The sequence below is a fragment of the Bombyx mori genome, chromosome 9, assembly GCF_030269925.1.
Source record: "Bombyx mori chromosome 9, ASM3026992v2".
Lineage (NCBI taxonomy): Eukaryota > Metazoa > Arthropoda > Insecta > Lepidoptera > Bombycidae > Bombyx > Bombyx mori.
In genome coordinates this window covers 4,591,435-4,608,463 of record NC_085115.1, presented here as the reverse complement: position 1 = coordinate 4,608,463, position 17,029 = coordinate 4,591,435, and the positions used below count along the sequence as shown (strand labels likewise).

The window sequence follows — 17,029 nt, the reverse complement described above, 5'->3', positions numbered from 1 at the left end:
AAAGGTTATATTGAGCCAACCTTAACATATAGACATATGCTGTAGCGGACTTTTTTTTAGATCTTTTAAAGCGGAACAATTCTGTCATACATAATTTTAGCGAAACTTTAACCGTTTCTACAGCGCACGCAGCGGAAGCTCTCAAAACCCGATTTTGAAACATTCTTTATTGGTGCTCCGCTTGTATTGGTCTTAGCGTGATGTTATATAGTCTATAACCTTCCTCAATGAACGGGCTATCTAGCACTTAAACAATTTTTCAAATCGGACCACTAGCGTTCAAACAAACAAACTCTTCAGCTTTATAATATTAATATAGATTTTACGATTATAATTCTTATTTTAAATGGTTTATCGAAGCTTTGCAAACCTGTCAAAGGATGCCTTATTCATGTTATTGAGATTCGTGCAATAGAACTAAAATGCTAATCAATAGATCGAAAAAGTTAAAATAGCCAATACCCTATACTAAGGCCATTGCAAACCGTACTAAGAACATGGCCAACTTCGAACAGCTGTTTGACCATTACGCAAAAAAACAATAAACAATTATTATAATTGAAACGATCATAAATGTAGATCTTATTTATTATTGCCGTCTGAGATTAGCTTTGATATGTATCATCAATCTCCATTAGCAACCGTATTTTTGTTTACATGTGTGTTGTCAACGACAATTATCATACCCGATCCTGCAGACAGAATTGTAAATAGTCGGGGTCGCCCAAAACACGTCATTACTGATCCTCCCGATCCATTGACGGTGATTTTAGGTACCACAAGCACCGGTCACCGTCCTTCAGCGAACTAACCCACAGACACAGCCCACTGATTTTCTCGCCGGATCTTCTCAGTGGGTCGCGTTTCCGATCCGGCGGTAGATTCTGCGAAGCACTGCTCTTGCTAGGGCCAGTTTTACCAACACTCCGGTTTGTGCCCCGTAAGCTCACCTACACGTTAGAGTGAAGCTGAAATAGCCTCTCAAGGCTATCAGCATAAGTAGGAAAAAAAAGACAATTAATACGGAACGACCCATCTGATCCAACGGTGGTCCGTTAAATTATTCTATGGACATGTGGGCATGACTGAGTCACGTGCTGCTATCATACACGAGACGCGTGCCGCCACCGTATGACGACCAGACCGTTGCTTGATTAGAATGCGAACGTACAATGAAATACGGATAATATGCATAATATATCGACGTAATGACGGATCTACTTCTTGCAAAACTCGCTTTTGTTATTTAAACAAATTTTGTTCTAAGCATCGTCTACGATCTGGAATGTTCAATGCTCAAATTCAAATATTAAAACAATATACGATATACGGAATTATTCTTCTGATTTTTTAGTAGTTCCAATGAAAGTTCTTTTAATGGATATACTGCAAAAACTTTCTATTTTTTCCCCTACATATCCTATTCTGAATTTGACCACAGATTAAGCAATAACGAAAGTTTGACAATAAACAAATAGTGTATGCATCTGTGTCAAATACATCGTAGTATGTGTAATGTTTTTTTATTGTTTTATTAATGCAGAATTTTATAGAAATATTAGCATTCTGCACTCCTTCTCTATATTCTCTATAAGTGTGGGAAATTTCATACTCCTCCGTCCGCGCAATTTCCGTAAAAAGGAGTACAAAGTTTTTGCTTCACGTATTAATATATATAGATTATGTCGGATGACATTGTGGACTTGCGGTCGTCGATTGTCCGTTTCATTGGCTTTGCGTCAGTAGTTGATGAAATTTCATAGCCCATTCCAATGAAACATGACATCTGAGACGGTGTAATTTTGCTCACTCGCACTGGAAAAAAACAATAGTAGTGACGTTGTAATAATATATTAAAGTTGGATAAGAAGGGTTAACAGAGACGGTTCGTAGTCTACTTGATGTTAAGCGGTTTTTCTAAATCCGCTAGATTACGATGCAAGAGCGGCTGTATTCTTGAGACTCAAGATAAACACCTTGAAAGACCACTCATACTTCAAACTGTTTGTATTTCATGGTAGAAGCAAATAAGACTTTTTTAATTTTTTTATTGCTTATATGGGTGGACGAGCTCACAGCCCACCTGGTGTTAAGTGGTTACCGGAGCCCATCTACAACGTAAATGCGCCACCCATCTTGAGATATAAGCTCTAAGGTCTCAGTATAGTTACAACAGCTGCCCCACCCTTCAAACCGAAACGCGTTACTGCTTCACGGCAGAAATAGGCGGGGTGGTGGTACCTGCTCGTGTGGACTCACAAGAGGTCCTACCACCAGTAATATGGTCGTATCCAACTACGGAATGACTATCACATACTAAATTACATCAAAAGATAACACGACTAGCATTATTATGAAGTTATGTTATCATGCTGATGAAAAATTCATAGATACGTGGCCAATGCCTTGTTATATTGACGTCATTATTAATTACGTTGTGCCCTGACCTGTACTATAAACTGCGCAAAAAGCTTATTACGTTTTGGTACAATTGGGACATTCAAACATTTCTCGGACATCCACTTCAAAACGTGCACAATCACGCGCGGAAGTAGGGAACGTTACGCGGTTAAAATTTCAACTAATTATTTAAGAAATCATCAAATAAGCTATAATATTACAATTACTATATACACGTATTGTAGGTATTTTCGTTATTAACATAACGATTAAAATGTATTGGAGTTGATAATGTTAATTTAAACTAATAATAAAAGTTTATATATGGTTCGGAGTTAGCGAAAATGAGCCTATGAGGGTCTGTTTGACTTATTTAGTGGATTTTAGCCTCCTGCTGCTACTTCTCTATGATATACCCTTACTGATAGTATCTTCTCCTTCTCCTTCCAATTTGAAATTTAATTTAAATTTTGCATTCATTAAAATAAAATAAATTATTACTTAAAATAATCATAATTAGTCATCCTAGTTTTATTCATTGGTAAGAATGCCCTACGAGGTTTTTTATAACATATTTTATATTCATACCAAAAAAATTGCGTTGCGTCTATTTACAGTTTTATCATGAACAATCTCTCTGTACAGTTATTTTGGTATGTGGTATTAATCTTTCATGCATCATTCTAAATCTTATTCGTTCATAGATGCTAGCTTGTTTGTGGTGTGGCGTTTATGAACGCACATTTTTATGATGCGTAAGCCGGAACGCACGAGATGTGGGAAAAAGAATATAGTCTGTGACACGAGACCTTTTTACCGCCAAATATTTAAAACATAAAAAATAATTTATAATGTGTTAAATAACTAATTTAATGTAATTACTTAGAATTGTTTATGCCGCTACAACAATAAAAATTATATTGTTTCAACTGTGGTGTTAATTACATAAAACACGACCAGGCGAAATAAAGAAGGGACTCTATATGAACTCCCTCAGTGGTATTCTGCAATAAGACAGACACGCCGAAATACCCTTTCAGTTCTCCTATAATTATTGTAGTATCGTGGAAACAGCTGAGTTTGAAGTCAATTATCACTACATGGAGACGTGATTCATATGAATGTGTAATGTAGATGGCACTATAGATAATGTAACGTAGAAGTCCATTGACCAGCTGTTCATTATTTTCATGATACGGGAATCCAAAGATACTTTTATCACATTATAAGCGTAATAAGATATGGATGTCTCAGAATCATCATGTTAACATATAATGAGAATTTTGTATGTACAAATTAAAACAATATTAAGATAAAATTTCAAGCATTATGTAATATTTGAATTTGCATTTATAATATGTAATTTAATTATAATTACTTAAACAATTTAAAAATTACTTTTGCTGTTATCATTTATCGCCTTCTTAAGCAGCGATCGGTCTATATAGTATTGTATTGTCACCATCGCATTTGGACATTGACAATGTTAAGGGCACAGCCAAACTTACGTTGTCCACTACTAAGGACTAGTCCCGAACCTTTTTGAAGAAGGACATGTTATAGCGTGAATAGGATTTCTATCGAGAGGCCGTCTAGTTCGTGACAAGAAACTCAATTCTTCATTCCCACTTGATTTCGCTAGCAAAATCAAGTCAAGTTTTGTTTAACCAGTGAACATTTACACTAAGAACGAATGAGTTACAATTTATTAATAAGACCACAACCCCATTGGTTATGTAGGTCGTGATTCACGTGTGCGGTGCGGTGTCTGTTAGCCAGATTTCCTTAGAACTGAGTCAAAAAATCTATTTAAAATTGACTGTGAAACTTACAAAATTTTATTGAACAGAAACTTGTGCAATATTCGACTGTGCCTGATTCAACTGCTTTTATCATATTTCATTGATGATTTTTCAAAAGGTTTTCGTAGTGTTAATTCGTTTACACATATGTATTTAGATTGTAGCGAGAATTTCTTTAAATTTTACTGGGTTCACATAAAATAACAAAGAATTTTGAAACGGAAACATCTGTATCCCTTTTAGAAATCGCGTGACGCGTTCAAACCAACTGTCGTTTTGTGGGTCGCCATCTTGGTGCCATTAGCAAGATGTAACGAGGTCGTAACGCCTCACACAACAAAATACTGAAATGCTAAAGTGGTCATAATTTAAACAGTAGAAAACAGGAAACTACTTACAATCAACAATAATTAATAATTAGCAAAATCGCCAATTTCAACTTTAGAACGAATTTTAATAAGGCCAAACGAGAAAGGGACGAATGCTGAAATTTTCATTGGCAATTCAAATTTAATATTATGATAGAAATGCAAATTCTCTTCATCGTAAATTTGTACAGAAGGGAAATTTCTATTCAAAAAATAAAGTCATTCCATATTATGGCCAATTCAGTCACAAATACTAAGGTAACTCTCTTCTAATGTCAATTGCGTACCTATCTGATTTTTATTGTGCTATAGATGCACACTCAAAGTTAGTGGTCATCAGAATAACCAGCAGAAAAACTTGCCAGACATGACAATGTGCACGCCACCGCTTAGCTTCAGACAAGTCGCAATTGCAATGGCTTTTCTCCCTTTCCTACTCCGCGTTAAAGACACCAATCAATAATCAACTTACGCATGATAGAAACTCAAAAATGACTAAGTACACCAATTAATTTTGTTTATGCTTCACTAAACTCAACCTACTTACGGACTCGGACCGAGTTTCACTTTCGCTTCGTCTGTCACTTCGCACTTTCGTTGAGCGTTGGTACCTACACTCACCCGATCCGTTACGTTATCACTGTGACGAGAATACGGTTCTGTGATTCTTTGTTAGATACAGTTTGATACGTGGGACAGTTTAAAAGGTTTATTTTTTTTATATAGCTTATCGGTAATCGATTTTTTCGAACAGTATCAAATAGAAATATCACTATCGGTTATACTATAATTATGTACTATACGATAATTCTATATACTATAATTTAGCGGTAGGCAACGGCTTGGTTAGCGGTAGGCAGCGGCTTGGCTCTGCCCCTGGCATTCCTGAAGTCTATGGGCGACGGTAACCACTCACCTTTAGGTGGGCTGTGTGCTCGTCTACAAGAGCAATAAAAAAAAAATTCCAAGCAACTCGTTATTTCAACGTAAAAATAAACCATCATGATCTTCAAATATATATATCTATTAATATATACAAATATTACCAAAGTTAAAAAAAAAGTTTTTATAACGCTTACCTCTTAATGTCGATATTTTACAGTACGTGCTAATTGAATTTTGGTTACTGTGAGCTATTGGCCAATGATCCGCTATCGTTTAATCCACGATACAGAATTGATAATGTTATTAACACGTTCGTAACGCAGGATTATACACACGGATGTAATATTTGTAATGTAGATTACAATGAAATTCCATCACATCATATTAACATACAAATATTAGGAAATTAACTTGTAAAACTAGTTTTTTTGATGTTGTTTTACGAAAAAACGAAGAAAATAATACCCATCGTCGCTAAGCTACTCAAATTACATACCAATAACAAAAAATTCAAAGTATCTTTTCATAAAATTATTTTGTTGTAAGCACAAAACACTTTGAAACTTATTTGCAGTGAACACTTTAAGAGTATTTACTGTTGAGAAAATTTAGGTACCTGTTTACCTTTTGTACCGAAAGAAGATAATATATATTCGTAAAAATCACAATGGAGCCGAATCCTTTGGACAGATAATGATTTGACAGATGACAAATTATAAGAAGAAATGCACATTTACTTATTATGTGTTGCGTGTTTTTGTATTATTGTTTATTTATGCAACCGAAATGTATTAAGATTTAACGCGGCCCAAATGTTATCTTATTACTAGATTAATTGCCCTTAGTCATTGCTGAATGACTTCACAGCGAGGATACCGCCACCCATCCTGAGACATGAAGGCAGATAGAGGCGGGGTGGCACCTACCTCTTCGGGATCATAATACGCCGTGCTCTTACATATGCTCAGCAAGAGTCAGCAAGCTGAAGTGGCAGTGGGCTGGCCATATATGCCGTAGGACTGACGATCGCTGGAGCAGACGGGTTCTCGAGTGGAGACCGCGCAGCGGAAGACGCAACGCGGGACGCCCCCTGGCTAGGTGGTGCGATGACCTCCGAACGGTGGCCGGCAAGAAGTGGATGAGGAGAGCCGTAGACCGGTCTCAGTGGTGTGGATTGGGGGAGGCCTGTGTCCAGCAGTGGACGACTGTGGACTGTTGATGATGATTACATATGCTATGAGTGCTCTGAGGAATTGTTTGAGATGATTCCATCATCTCGTTTTTACTATCGCACCGCCCGCCACCGGAGTAGAGTTCATCCATACTACCTGGAGCCATTGCGTTCATCCACAGTGCGTTTCCAAAGATCTTTTTGCCACGTACCATCCGGTTTTGGAATGAGCTCCCCTCTACGGCGTTTTCCGAGGGCTGTGACTTGTCCTTCTTCAAGCGAGGCTTGTGGAGAGTACTTAACGGTAGACAGCGGCTTGGCTCTGCCCCTGGAATTCAGCAGCAAGTCCATGGGCGACGGTAACCAATCACCATCAGATGGACCGTATGCACGTTCGCCTACAAGGGCAAAAAAAGATTGATGCATCGTATTTATATAAAGACGATCTATTAATAAAAAGGCAGCCCACTAAGTTTTTCGCCGGATCTTCTCAGTGGGTCGCGTTTCCGATTCGGTGGTAGATTCTGCGAAGTACTGCTTTTACTAGGGCTAGTGTTAGCAACGCCCTCAAGTTAGAGCCCCGTGAACTAACTTACTCGCTTGGTTACGCTGGCATAGCCGTCTAATAAGAATAGGTCAGAAAACAAAAGCCGACAGAACAGATTTGGCTTTAGTAGTGGACACATATAATTTATACCAGTTTTTATTTTTCTATTTCAAACAAACCCAGAGTCAGTCACAGTTTCCTTTCTTAAAAAGGGCTTCATGACCCGCCCCGTAACAGAACCATTACTAAATTTACTGGCTGCCTTATTTATCTATGCCATTGTGATATATTTTAACTTTCGGTTCATTAATATTAAAAGCTTCCTGGACGCTTTGGCCTCGACCTTAGAGTAATGGGCTGCGTTAGTGGCCGATTGGGCGTTGCCTTCGAAGCGATAGGTTGAAATTCATTATTACTACAGACACGCGAAACGATCATTATTAGAATTGTAATGTAATACTATGAATATTGTTTCATGCATTTGTAGGCCCTTATATACAGTCTAACTGGGTTTGATCAATGAGATTGTAATGTATTAGTATTAATGCAATAGCGTAGGAAATTTACAAATCAAACTCCGTGATTGACCTTATTTTCGGAATCCAAATCAAGGTTACAACCATCTTTCTAAGATAGTTAAATTCTGTTTTAAGTCACTAAGCTCATTTCTTTTAAAGTTTTCTTGGGCTACTTACTTCCTTATTATTATTTACTAGGGTGCCGCATTCATTGGGTCCCAAGGGCCCAGTATTCTCTGCGCTTTCTGAGTGAGCACATAATGTATTTCGAGCCCGTAATGATAATTATTACAAAATAGTATTTAAGGAAAACCGCCATGGAAAGAAATATTACAATATTTTTAACATCAGAAATACCCAACGTCAATATATTATTTACAATTCTATCAATTATTAATTTTATTACACGAGGAAAATATTTTAGAAACGTTTGATGTTTCAGTTACATTCATTCGTTCGAAAGTTATCGTAGTATTAAATATTCCGATTAATGAGAAATCTGTTACAATCTCAATTTCTTTGAATGTTTGCTTAATTGTTTTGTTATGTTTCTCGAACATTATGACATGTTCAGTCTTCCCTTCTATTTCCCTAGCATTACTGATTGATAGTATGGAGTCAAATGGAAGAAGCTGCTATTTGGGAGCCCCGGCCCAGAGATGGGAGCAGTACTCCATGCGAGGCCGGACTTGTGCTTTATAAAGCAAAAGTCTTTGTCCAGGCGTGAAGTACCGCTTCGCTCTGTTGAGGACTCCCAGCATTTTGGACGCCAACTTGGCTTTGCCTTCCAAATGACTCCGAAACTGGACATCGCTCGAAATGTCGACCCCAAGTATCCCGATACTCTCCTTTTTCCCCTACTTATTCACTGGTAGGCTAAGGGGCTATTCCAGTTTCGCTTCGGACGGGTAGGTGAGCTCACGGGCTCAACCTGAGAGAATTAACTAATACTACTGGTGGTAGGACCTATTGTGAGTCCGCGCGGGTAGGTACCACTGCCCTGCCTATTTCTGACGTGAAGCAGTAATGCGTTTCGGTTTGAAGGGTGGGGTAGCCGTTGTAACTATACTTGAGACCTAGAACTGACATCTCAAGATGGGTGGCGCACTTACGTCGTAGATGTCTATGGGCTCTAGTAACCACTTAACACCAGGTGGGCTGTGAGCTCGTCCATCCAATTAGCAATAAAAAAAAAATATACTAGCCCTAGCAAGAGCCGTGCTTCGCTGACTCTACCACCGGATCGGAATCGCGTCCCACTGAGAATACCCGGCGAGAAACTCAGTGGGCTAAGACGTTATAGCGGCAATATCCAATTTTTCATACGAGGTCAATGTCTCGGCTGCAAACAAACTGAATGCAATGACCAAATCATAATATAGACACAGCTTAAGACATGATGCTTAGCCACAAGTGACTCAGATGAAAGTGCAAACGTTGTACGAGACAATTATTAGTCACTTAGCTTAATGAGTAACAGCACCCGACGGTTATTGTGATCGATTGCAGTAATTAACTATATAACACAACGATCTATTCCCAGAACGCACGATCGTGATCTTCCATAAGAGTCACATGTCTTGGTCTAAGAGTTAGCTCATAAAATTTGTGTTATCCTTGGACATATTTATTGTATGCTTAATACCAGTACATACATATATATGTAAACGTATTTAAGTACATTATCCTGTCTCTTTTTTTTCCTATCTAATCTGATAGCCTTGAAAGGCTATTTCAGCGTAACCTTAACTAGTAGGTGAGCTCACGGGGCTCAAACCGGAGTCATGCTAACACTGACCCTAGCAAGAGCAGTGCTTCGCAGAATCTACCACCGGATCGAGAGATCCACCCACCCACTGAGAAGATCCGACGAGAAACTCAGTGGGCTGTGTCTGTGGGTTAATTCGCTCGTCGAGCCCTTCGTCGCAAGCGACGGGTTCGACGAGGACGGTGACCGGTGCTTGTATTGCCTAAAAGCACCGTTAATGGATCAGGAGGATCCGTGATGACGTGCTTTGGGCGACGTCGACGGTTTACCAATCGGTCTACAGGATCGGGTATGTAGTTTCCGGCGGCCACGACAAGAGGGTTCTCATGTCGTGCCGTCTTCTCAAAGTGGCGCAGCGATGCCGACTGTAGATACTTACTGACGGGGTCGAGCTCCAGGTCATCGTGGAGGTCCACGTTCCTCTGGAACCATGGTGCTCCGACGGCTATCCTGCAAAAACGGGATTGAAACTCTGTCTCTGGTTACCTTAGTAGGTTTAGTCAAAGAGAATCACATTTGTTTTTTTTTCGATTATTTTCGATCATTTTTTATTGTTATCTTATTATTCTTGTATTTAATTGTTACTACTTTAGCTCTAAACAATTTTAAAATTAAAGCTAGCTATCACAATCCTGTCTATTTCTGTCTCGAACGAGTCTTACGTTTCGGTTCTCGTATGATACGATTGTTTAGCTATGAGACGTGGATCTCATGTCTTGTCTCGGTGAGTGGAGGCATTTACGTTCTGTGACTCTATGGACTCCGGTAGTCACTTAGCATCAGATAGGGCTAGAGTTCGCTCAACCATCCATTGTAACAAAGGAGATTTTACTTTAAAAGAAACCAAACAAATACATGTTTAAAATTGTTTTAATAACCATCGAAGTCCAGAATTCAAGATAGACGTGTTGAGAAATCCGTATCCGAAAGATTATTCAACAAGCCACACGCGAAATTAGACTTTAATGTCGAGTAATATGTATAGCGATATTTAATGTTTATCATATTGTAATGAGCTCACGAGAACTCCTTAGAAAGTGGACCGGATACATACATGACGTCGGAAAGACGGCAAACGAGTCGCTTCTGTTTTGTATGATGCGTAGGAAATTACAAGAGATCTCAATGTGGAATATCATTTATTATTTCTGCACTCAATCGGTACATGATTTGTCAATGTCGATGCTTTTAAGTTGAACTAGAGGTCCCGCAGTAGTCGGAATTCGACTATAATTAATTGGAATTGTAAGTTTGTACACTATTATGATTGTATTTTCAACGTCAAGACTACACTATAGAAAAATATTAATAAAGACAAACAATATTTAATCTATTCTCAATTTGACCATAGACGTCAATAACAAAAGTTTGAGAATAAATAAATAGTATGCATGCGTGTGTGTGTCAAATAGATGGTAGTGTGTGTAATGTTTTCTTTATTGATTTAATGTATCTTTTATGCATTATTTTTAAAAAATATTAGCATTGTGCACTTCTTCTCTATGTTCTCTATAAGTGTGGAAAATTTCATACTCCTCCGTCCGCGCAATTTTCGTAAAAAGGGATACAAAGTTTTTGCTTCACGTATTAATATATAGATATCACTCATTCTATTGAAGTTACAACGCGTACACCTAATACAATTTATATGAAATGCAATTTTTTTGTTGCATTAGATATTATTGTTACTGCATAGACCTGGTGTTAAATTATTAGCAGAGTCCATAGACAACAAAATGAATTTTATCAACTACCTTAAAATGCGAGGCCTAAGTGTCAATTGAATAATGGTTGCCCTATCCTTAAAACCAGATTGACTTCGCTGTATAAATAGTTTATGATAAATCATACATATGTACATACTATAACCGTGCGTAGGAATAATATTACTCTTTTCTCTTCACTCCTTAACCTCTTAATAGGTAAAAATTCTTACAACAGCACTAATTTATGCTCATCACATTTAAGTAAAAAAAAAAATGTTAAACCAATAACGCTGAATACGGGAAACGTAAGCTTTTTGTATCATGCTCTAAGTTAATTTAGTTGGAATACATAAAATTAAATAATACGTCATCAAATGAATCGGGATTTGCATATTTTTTACTAATCCCTTGATATTTGCGAAAGCGATAAAATGCTTCAACTGATATCGTTCTCGACTTAATGTCCTAAGACTATTTCTTATCGTCCTAAATTATATTATACCGAGTTATAAAAAAATGAAAAATCCCACCGCAATGACATATTTGATTGTTAGGATCTGTTTGGAATTGTCTTTTGTTCACAGCACTAAAGCTCGGCCTTAGCTATTAAATGAAACGTCTAGAAGGAAATCGGTTGGCAAACAGAGAAGAAAACGGTACGCAACTGTATTTTGTATATAAATCTATATATTAATACGTGAAGCAAAAACTTTGTATCCCTTTTTACGAAAATTGCGCGGACGGAGAAGTATAAAATTTTCTACACTTATAGAGAATATAGAGAAGAAGTGCACAATGCTAATATTTTTTAAAAATAATGCATAAAAGATACATTAAATCAATAAAAAAAAACATTACACACACTACATACCATGTATTTGACGCACCCACGCACGCATACTATTATTGTCAAACTTTTGTTCTTGACGTCTGTGGTCAAATTGAGAATAGATTAAATATTGTTTGTCTTTATTAATATTTTTTTTATAGTCTAGCCTTGGCGAAATTTGTGATTATAGAAGTATAAAATACAATCATAATAGTGTACAAACTTAAATTTTCAATTAATTATAGTCGAATTTCGACTACTGCGGGATCTCTAGTATAGTTTTAATGCTACAGTACATATAGTCAAGTTTAACGAATCCTAAATAAAGCGACCTTTGCAAAAAATTTACCCGTCCTTAAACTGATTGCATAATTATCGCTTGTACTATTTGATTATTTGGGTTACTATTTGATTATTTAATGGTCTGAATGTTGTATTGTAAAATGACAAATACACGACAAAGCTCAGAATCTATTTTCGACCAAAGGGATTGCATTCTCAGCCGCGTTTGTAGCCGTTTTGCTTACTTGTTGCTCCGAATACCAAACAGTATTCTGGATGCATTATTTATACCTACATCAGGTTTCATGCCATTTATCCTCCGTTAACTATCAGGTATGGCGACCGGCATGTTCATATTGAGTGATGCAAAGTGATTCGGGTTGTAGAATTCGCGAAAATACTTTTACAGACAGAATTTCTATAAACATAATAGACAGCGGCTCACGCGGCTTCAAATAATACGGAAGCATCTAGTTTAAAAGAACAGGCAAATGCCGAGAAATATGATGTATAAAATCTTCTGTAAAAAATATATACAAAACAATCTTATAAAATAAAAATGTGTCTTTGCAGCCTGCCAATCGTAATCTACATTTACGAAAGATCTAAAACAAGAGATCGTATTTCTGTCTCCGCTTGCAATGGTAACTATTTAATACACATATTCTTTGAAAGCGATCTAACATGATACTAATTCGTAATTCTCAGTATAAGTAAGTCGCTCGTAAATATAAACAGTAAAATGTGTGGTGTCGTGGGACACCGGATAGGAACGAAGTTCCTTATTATAAAAATATTAATTTTAAGTTCTATTCGAGGTATAAAGAAAAGAATTATTCGGGTATACATTTTTTATTAAGTTTTTTTTTTTGCTAAAACTACTTTACAAAGTTGTCAACTTTATTTTATTCACAATTATTTTAGAAAAATATATATAATAAAACTATGTAATTTTTTGTACGTTATTACAAATTTAAAAGTCGTACACTCGCATTACTAATTTGTACGTTATTACAAAGTCAAGTCGTACACTGTGTGCATTACTACTAAAAATCTTACGTTACGGACGTTTTTACGAACTTCGTTAAAAACTTCGTTCCAATAAAACATGATCTGACAGGAGTAAACGTAAATTCTAACTAAACTAGTTCTCCTTTAACATTTCTATTCCTGCTTTAGATAAATCACTGACAGATTTGGCGGCTCTCTCCGCCGGCTTCCGTATAACGACCGCTATCAAAACCACTTCGCTGGCTACCAGAGAAAGTAAGTTTCGAGAATATTGCTCAAGTGCTGTTACCGAATCGAGTTTGTATCAACATTGGATCCTGTCAATCGTTGTCAGTTGTGTCATGGTGGAGAGTAAAAATTGGATAACCATAACCATTGCAAATTTAATCTTATGGAGTATTAAGACAGAGATCATTTTAGATCACCGGTAATTTTTTTTAAACACAAATTGCTTAAAGTAATTGTATTTGTGAATAGTGAAAGGTGAAGTTGTATACTGAATAGGTATCAGTACTATCTTGTTTTCTGTTTGTTTTGAACTGCGCTGATCTGGTCCAATTATTATGACTTTTTAGAGAAAAAAACCATAACATGAGATGGACTGACGTGAAACCAGCTGGTTTTTTAAATGACGTCGTTACTGTAATGACGGGAAAAACATAATGATCAGTTAAACGATAGTAAATTAAGTAATAACTACGTGGATATTATCCGGGGCGAGATTTTATAAGCCAATTAAGAACCACAGAACTTTTTTTTATTGCTTAGATGTGTGGACGAGCTCACAGCCCATCTGGTGTTAAGTGGTTACTAGAGCCCATAGACATCTACAACGTAATGCGCCACCCACCTTGAGATAAAAGTTCTAAGATCTCAGTATAGTTACAACGGCTGCCCCACCCTTCAAACCGAAACGCATTATTGATTCACGGCAGAAATAGGCAGGGTGGTGGTACCTACCCGCGCGGACTCACAAAAGGTCCTACCACCAGTAAATCATCATAAAATCTTAGAAATTACGCAACTCGTTTTAATGTTAGATAAAGTGTAACAAAAATACGTGATTTAAAATGACTTCGATCTTTCGAGAAACGTGTTCTAATGCAATTATAGTCACGTGTGTTTCTGATTGTAAGTTATCGTTCATTGTTAATCATTATAGTATAGTTCATTGGTTTATGTGTAAGAACGCGTGACTTATATGAGACAGAAACAATATTGGAACGAAGTTCCTTATCGCGCGTTGTGAAAGGGGGTTAGACGGAAAAAATTCTTACGAAAAGTTGTCACGACACTTTTTAGATCCGTCATTCTGACCAATCAACGTGTAGGCGCTTATCGCGTGACATTGCTCGTATCCGATTGGTCCGCGTAATGAGTACAGTTTCTCGAGATAGCGTTTCAACAATAGTAATTTCGCTTCACTAATTAATCGAAAGGAACTTCGTTCCATCCGGGTGTCCCTTGACACCTCTGAAGTTTTTTTTCTTTAGTTTTTGCGAGCCATAGATAATGTGATGGAAATAATATATTAACAATATAAAAGGAGAGATTAAATCGTAAAACAGACAAATACTATGCACCGTCAAATCAACCAGAGCGTATATTAGAATAGCTTGTATTCCACTGAAATTGAGACTTCCTTCTCCTATAAATTTAACATCGACCCACATATGTCCACTGCTTGACATAGGCCTGCTCCAAGTCTTGCAAAAATGACCGGTTCTGCGCTATCGACATCAAGCTTCCAACTTCCACGACCTTCAAGATTCTTACTGGTCCGCGCGGGTAGGTACCACCACCACCCTGCCCATTTCTGTCGTGAAGCAGTAATGCGTTTCGGTTTGAAGGGTGGGGCAGCCGTTGTAACTATACTTGAGACCTTAGAACTTATATCTCAAGGTGGGTGGCGCATTTACGTCGTAGGTGTCTATGGTCTCCAGTAACCACTTAACACCAGGTGGGCTGTGAGCTCGTCCACTCACCTAAGCAATAAAAAAAAGAACATCCATGTTGCGGGATGTATATCCAGTGTCTAGTAATTAGTTAACACCAGCAGCCAATTCTGTCTACGACTTTAATTTTTAAAAAAACTAGAATAATATGCCCTACTCTCCAGTGGTAGTGCCTATCTCGTAAATAGTGCATTACAATCGCTATTGTTTGGTAACGCTATTACCGCGTTGCACGTTTATCAACCTGTACAACGCACACACAACCAATATTTGTTATAATTTTCTGAGTGTATTTTTCATTTGAGTATTTATTTATAATTACGGTAAAATAGCACGTATTTTATTTTGGATTGTTCAAAAAAAAATTGTAAACGATCACAAGTTAGTCAGTAGTTGTCGGTTTACATAATCCAACTTTTCAATTCTGCTTTCAGTGAGCTGTGTAATACTCTCAGTTTACCCAATTTTCTTATCCACCTAAAAGAAAACTCAACTCATAAACCTATGTTTCCAGACAACTGTATACAAAACATTTTGATTCACAAAATAAGAATTTAATAACAAAAAACCGTTAATTTTATCATGAGATACATCAACGTCCTTAACTTGCAGCCACAGACGGCAAAAGTGTTTTAATATTGTCAAGGATTCGTATTGACTTCAAAAGATTCTATGACAAAAGTCGCAAACTGAATTTATCGGACTATATTAAGATCACGACCGCAGTGTATTGCCTCTAAGAAGTTTATCACCGTTCGAAGAAATCCTTACTGCATTTCGTACATAAATAGCTTAATCTAAATGATGCTAATCAGCTCATTTCGCTCGGTCTGAATGTTATACGAGAAACAGCAATTTAAGCAATCAACTATAAAAGCTGACTTCGTATTCTGAGCATGCGAATCGATCGCTACCCGACAAGGTTACACGTGTGATTTATATCGATGATTTTACATTAATTAAACCTTGTGGCGCCTAGTTTCGTGTTACGCGTACTAGCTAACCTTCTGCAAATAGGATGCATACGTATATTCCTGAAGGTTTTTATTTTATGACGTATACATTTTTTTAAAGCTACTGAAAAGTTTTCTTGAACATACCCATGCGAAATAATAATTGTAAATTAAAATGAATACCAACACAACAAAAAGAAAATCCAAATCTCTGTCTTACTTGAGTTTTTTTGACATAGATTAGGACTGTAAAGAGATTGGTGGGATAATTCTTCGTCAGAATAAAGTATTTATTACATAACATTTTAAGTTCAAAATATAATAACACATTGAAACGTTTTTATTGAAGTTAAGCGAGAACAAATTAAAAAAAAACTTCAGATTCAATAAATAACTCTTGTGGTTTAAAAACCGGCGTGGTGAAATTGGTCCAACTGGTAATTGACCAGACATTTTAAGTGGGTCACGGCAATACCCGGATGTGTCATTATCGTTTCACTGCGAGGTACAATTTGTAAAATCGATATTCCTAAAAATTCGTGTCTGCAATCCAACACCGTTGTACGTACAGTTAGTCTAATTACAGCGATCTTGATGGGGAATCTCAGGAGCATTGGCCAAAAGGCCTTAGCACGAGTGCCGGGTGCATTCACCTCATGTGGTTGGTGCATTGCACTCGTCACCCGGGCGACTGTCATAGGCATCAGCTGTCGACGCCTCAAAGCGGGTGTTTGGTTTCCAGGATGCCGCCTGCCACTGACCTTTATTGGAGAAGAAATTAAATTGAATTTCGTATAAATATCTGACCAGCTCTTATGTCTAGTAACTCACTTT

At 37.1% G+C, this 17,029-nt stretch overlaps 1 protein-coding gene and 2 long non-coding RNA genes across 9 annotated transcripts in view; 1 reads left to right on the top strand and 2 right to left on the bottom strand.

Annotated features, from left to right (window-relative positions):
* Positions 1-17,029, top strand: part of LOC101735549 (uncharacterized) — a 285,974-nt gene that overhangs the window by 244,852 nt on the left and 24,093 nt on the right. The gene's annotated exons all lie outside the window — the stretch shown is intronic.
* LOC134199341 (uncharacterized) overlaps positions 1-17,029 on the bottom strand; it is a 49,268-nt gene that overhangs the window by 22,074 nt on the left and 10,165 nt on the right. The window lies entirely within an intron of this gene.
* Positions 1,652-4,485, bottom strand: LOC110385099 (uncharacterized). Its single transcript, XR_002430440.3, has 2 exons — positions 4,233-4,485; positions 1,652-1,815 (listed from the first exon to the last, which is right to left on the bottom strand). It is a non-coding gene; the product is annotated as an uncharacterized LOC110385099 (long non-coding RNA).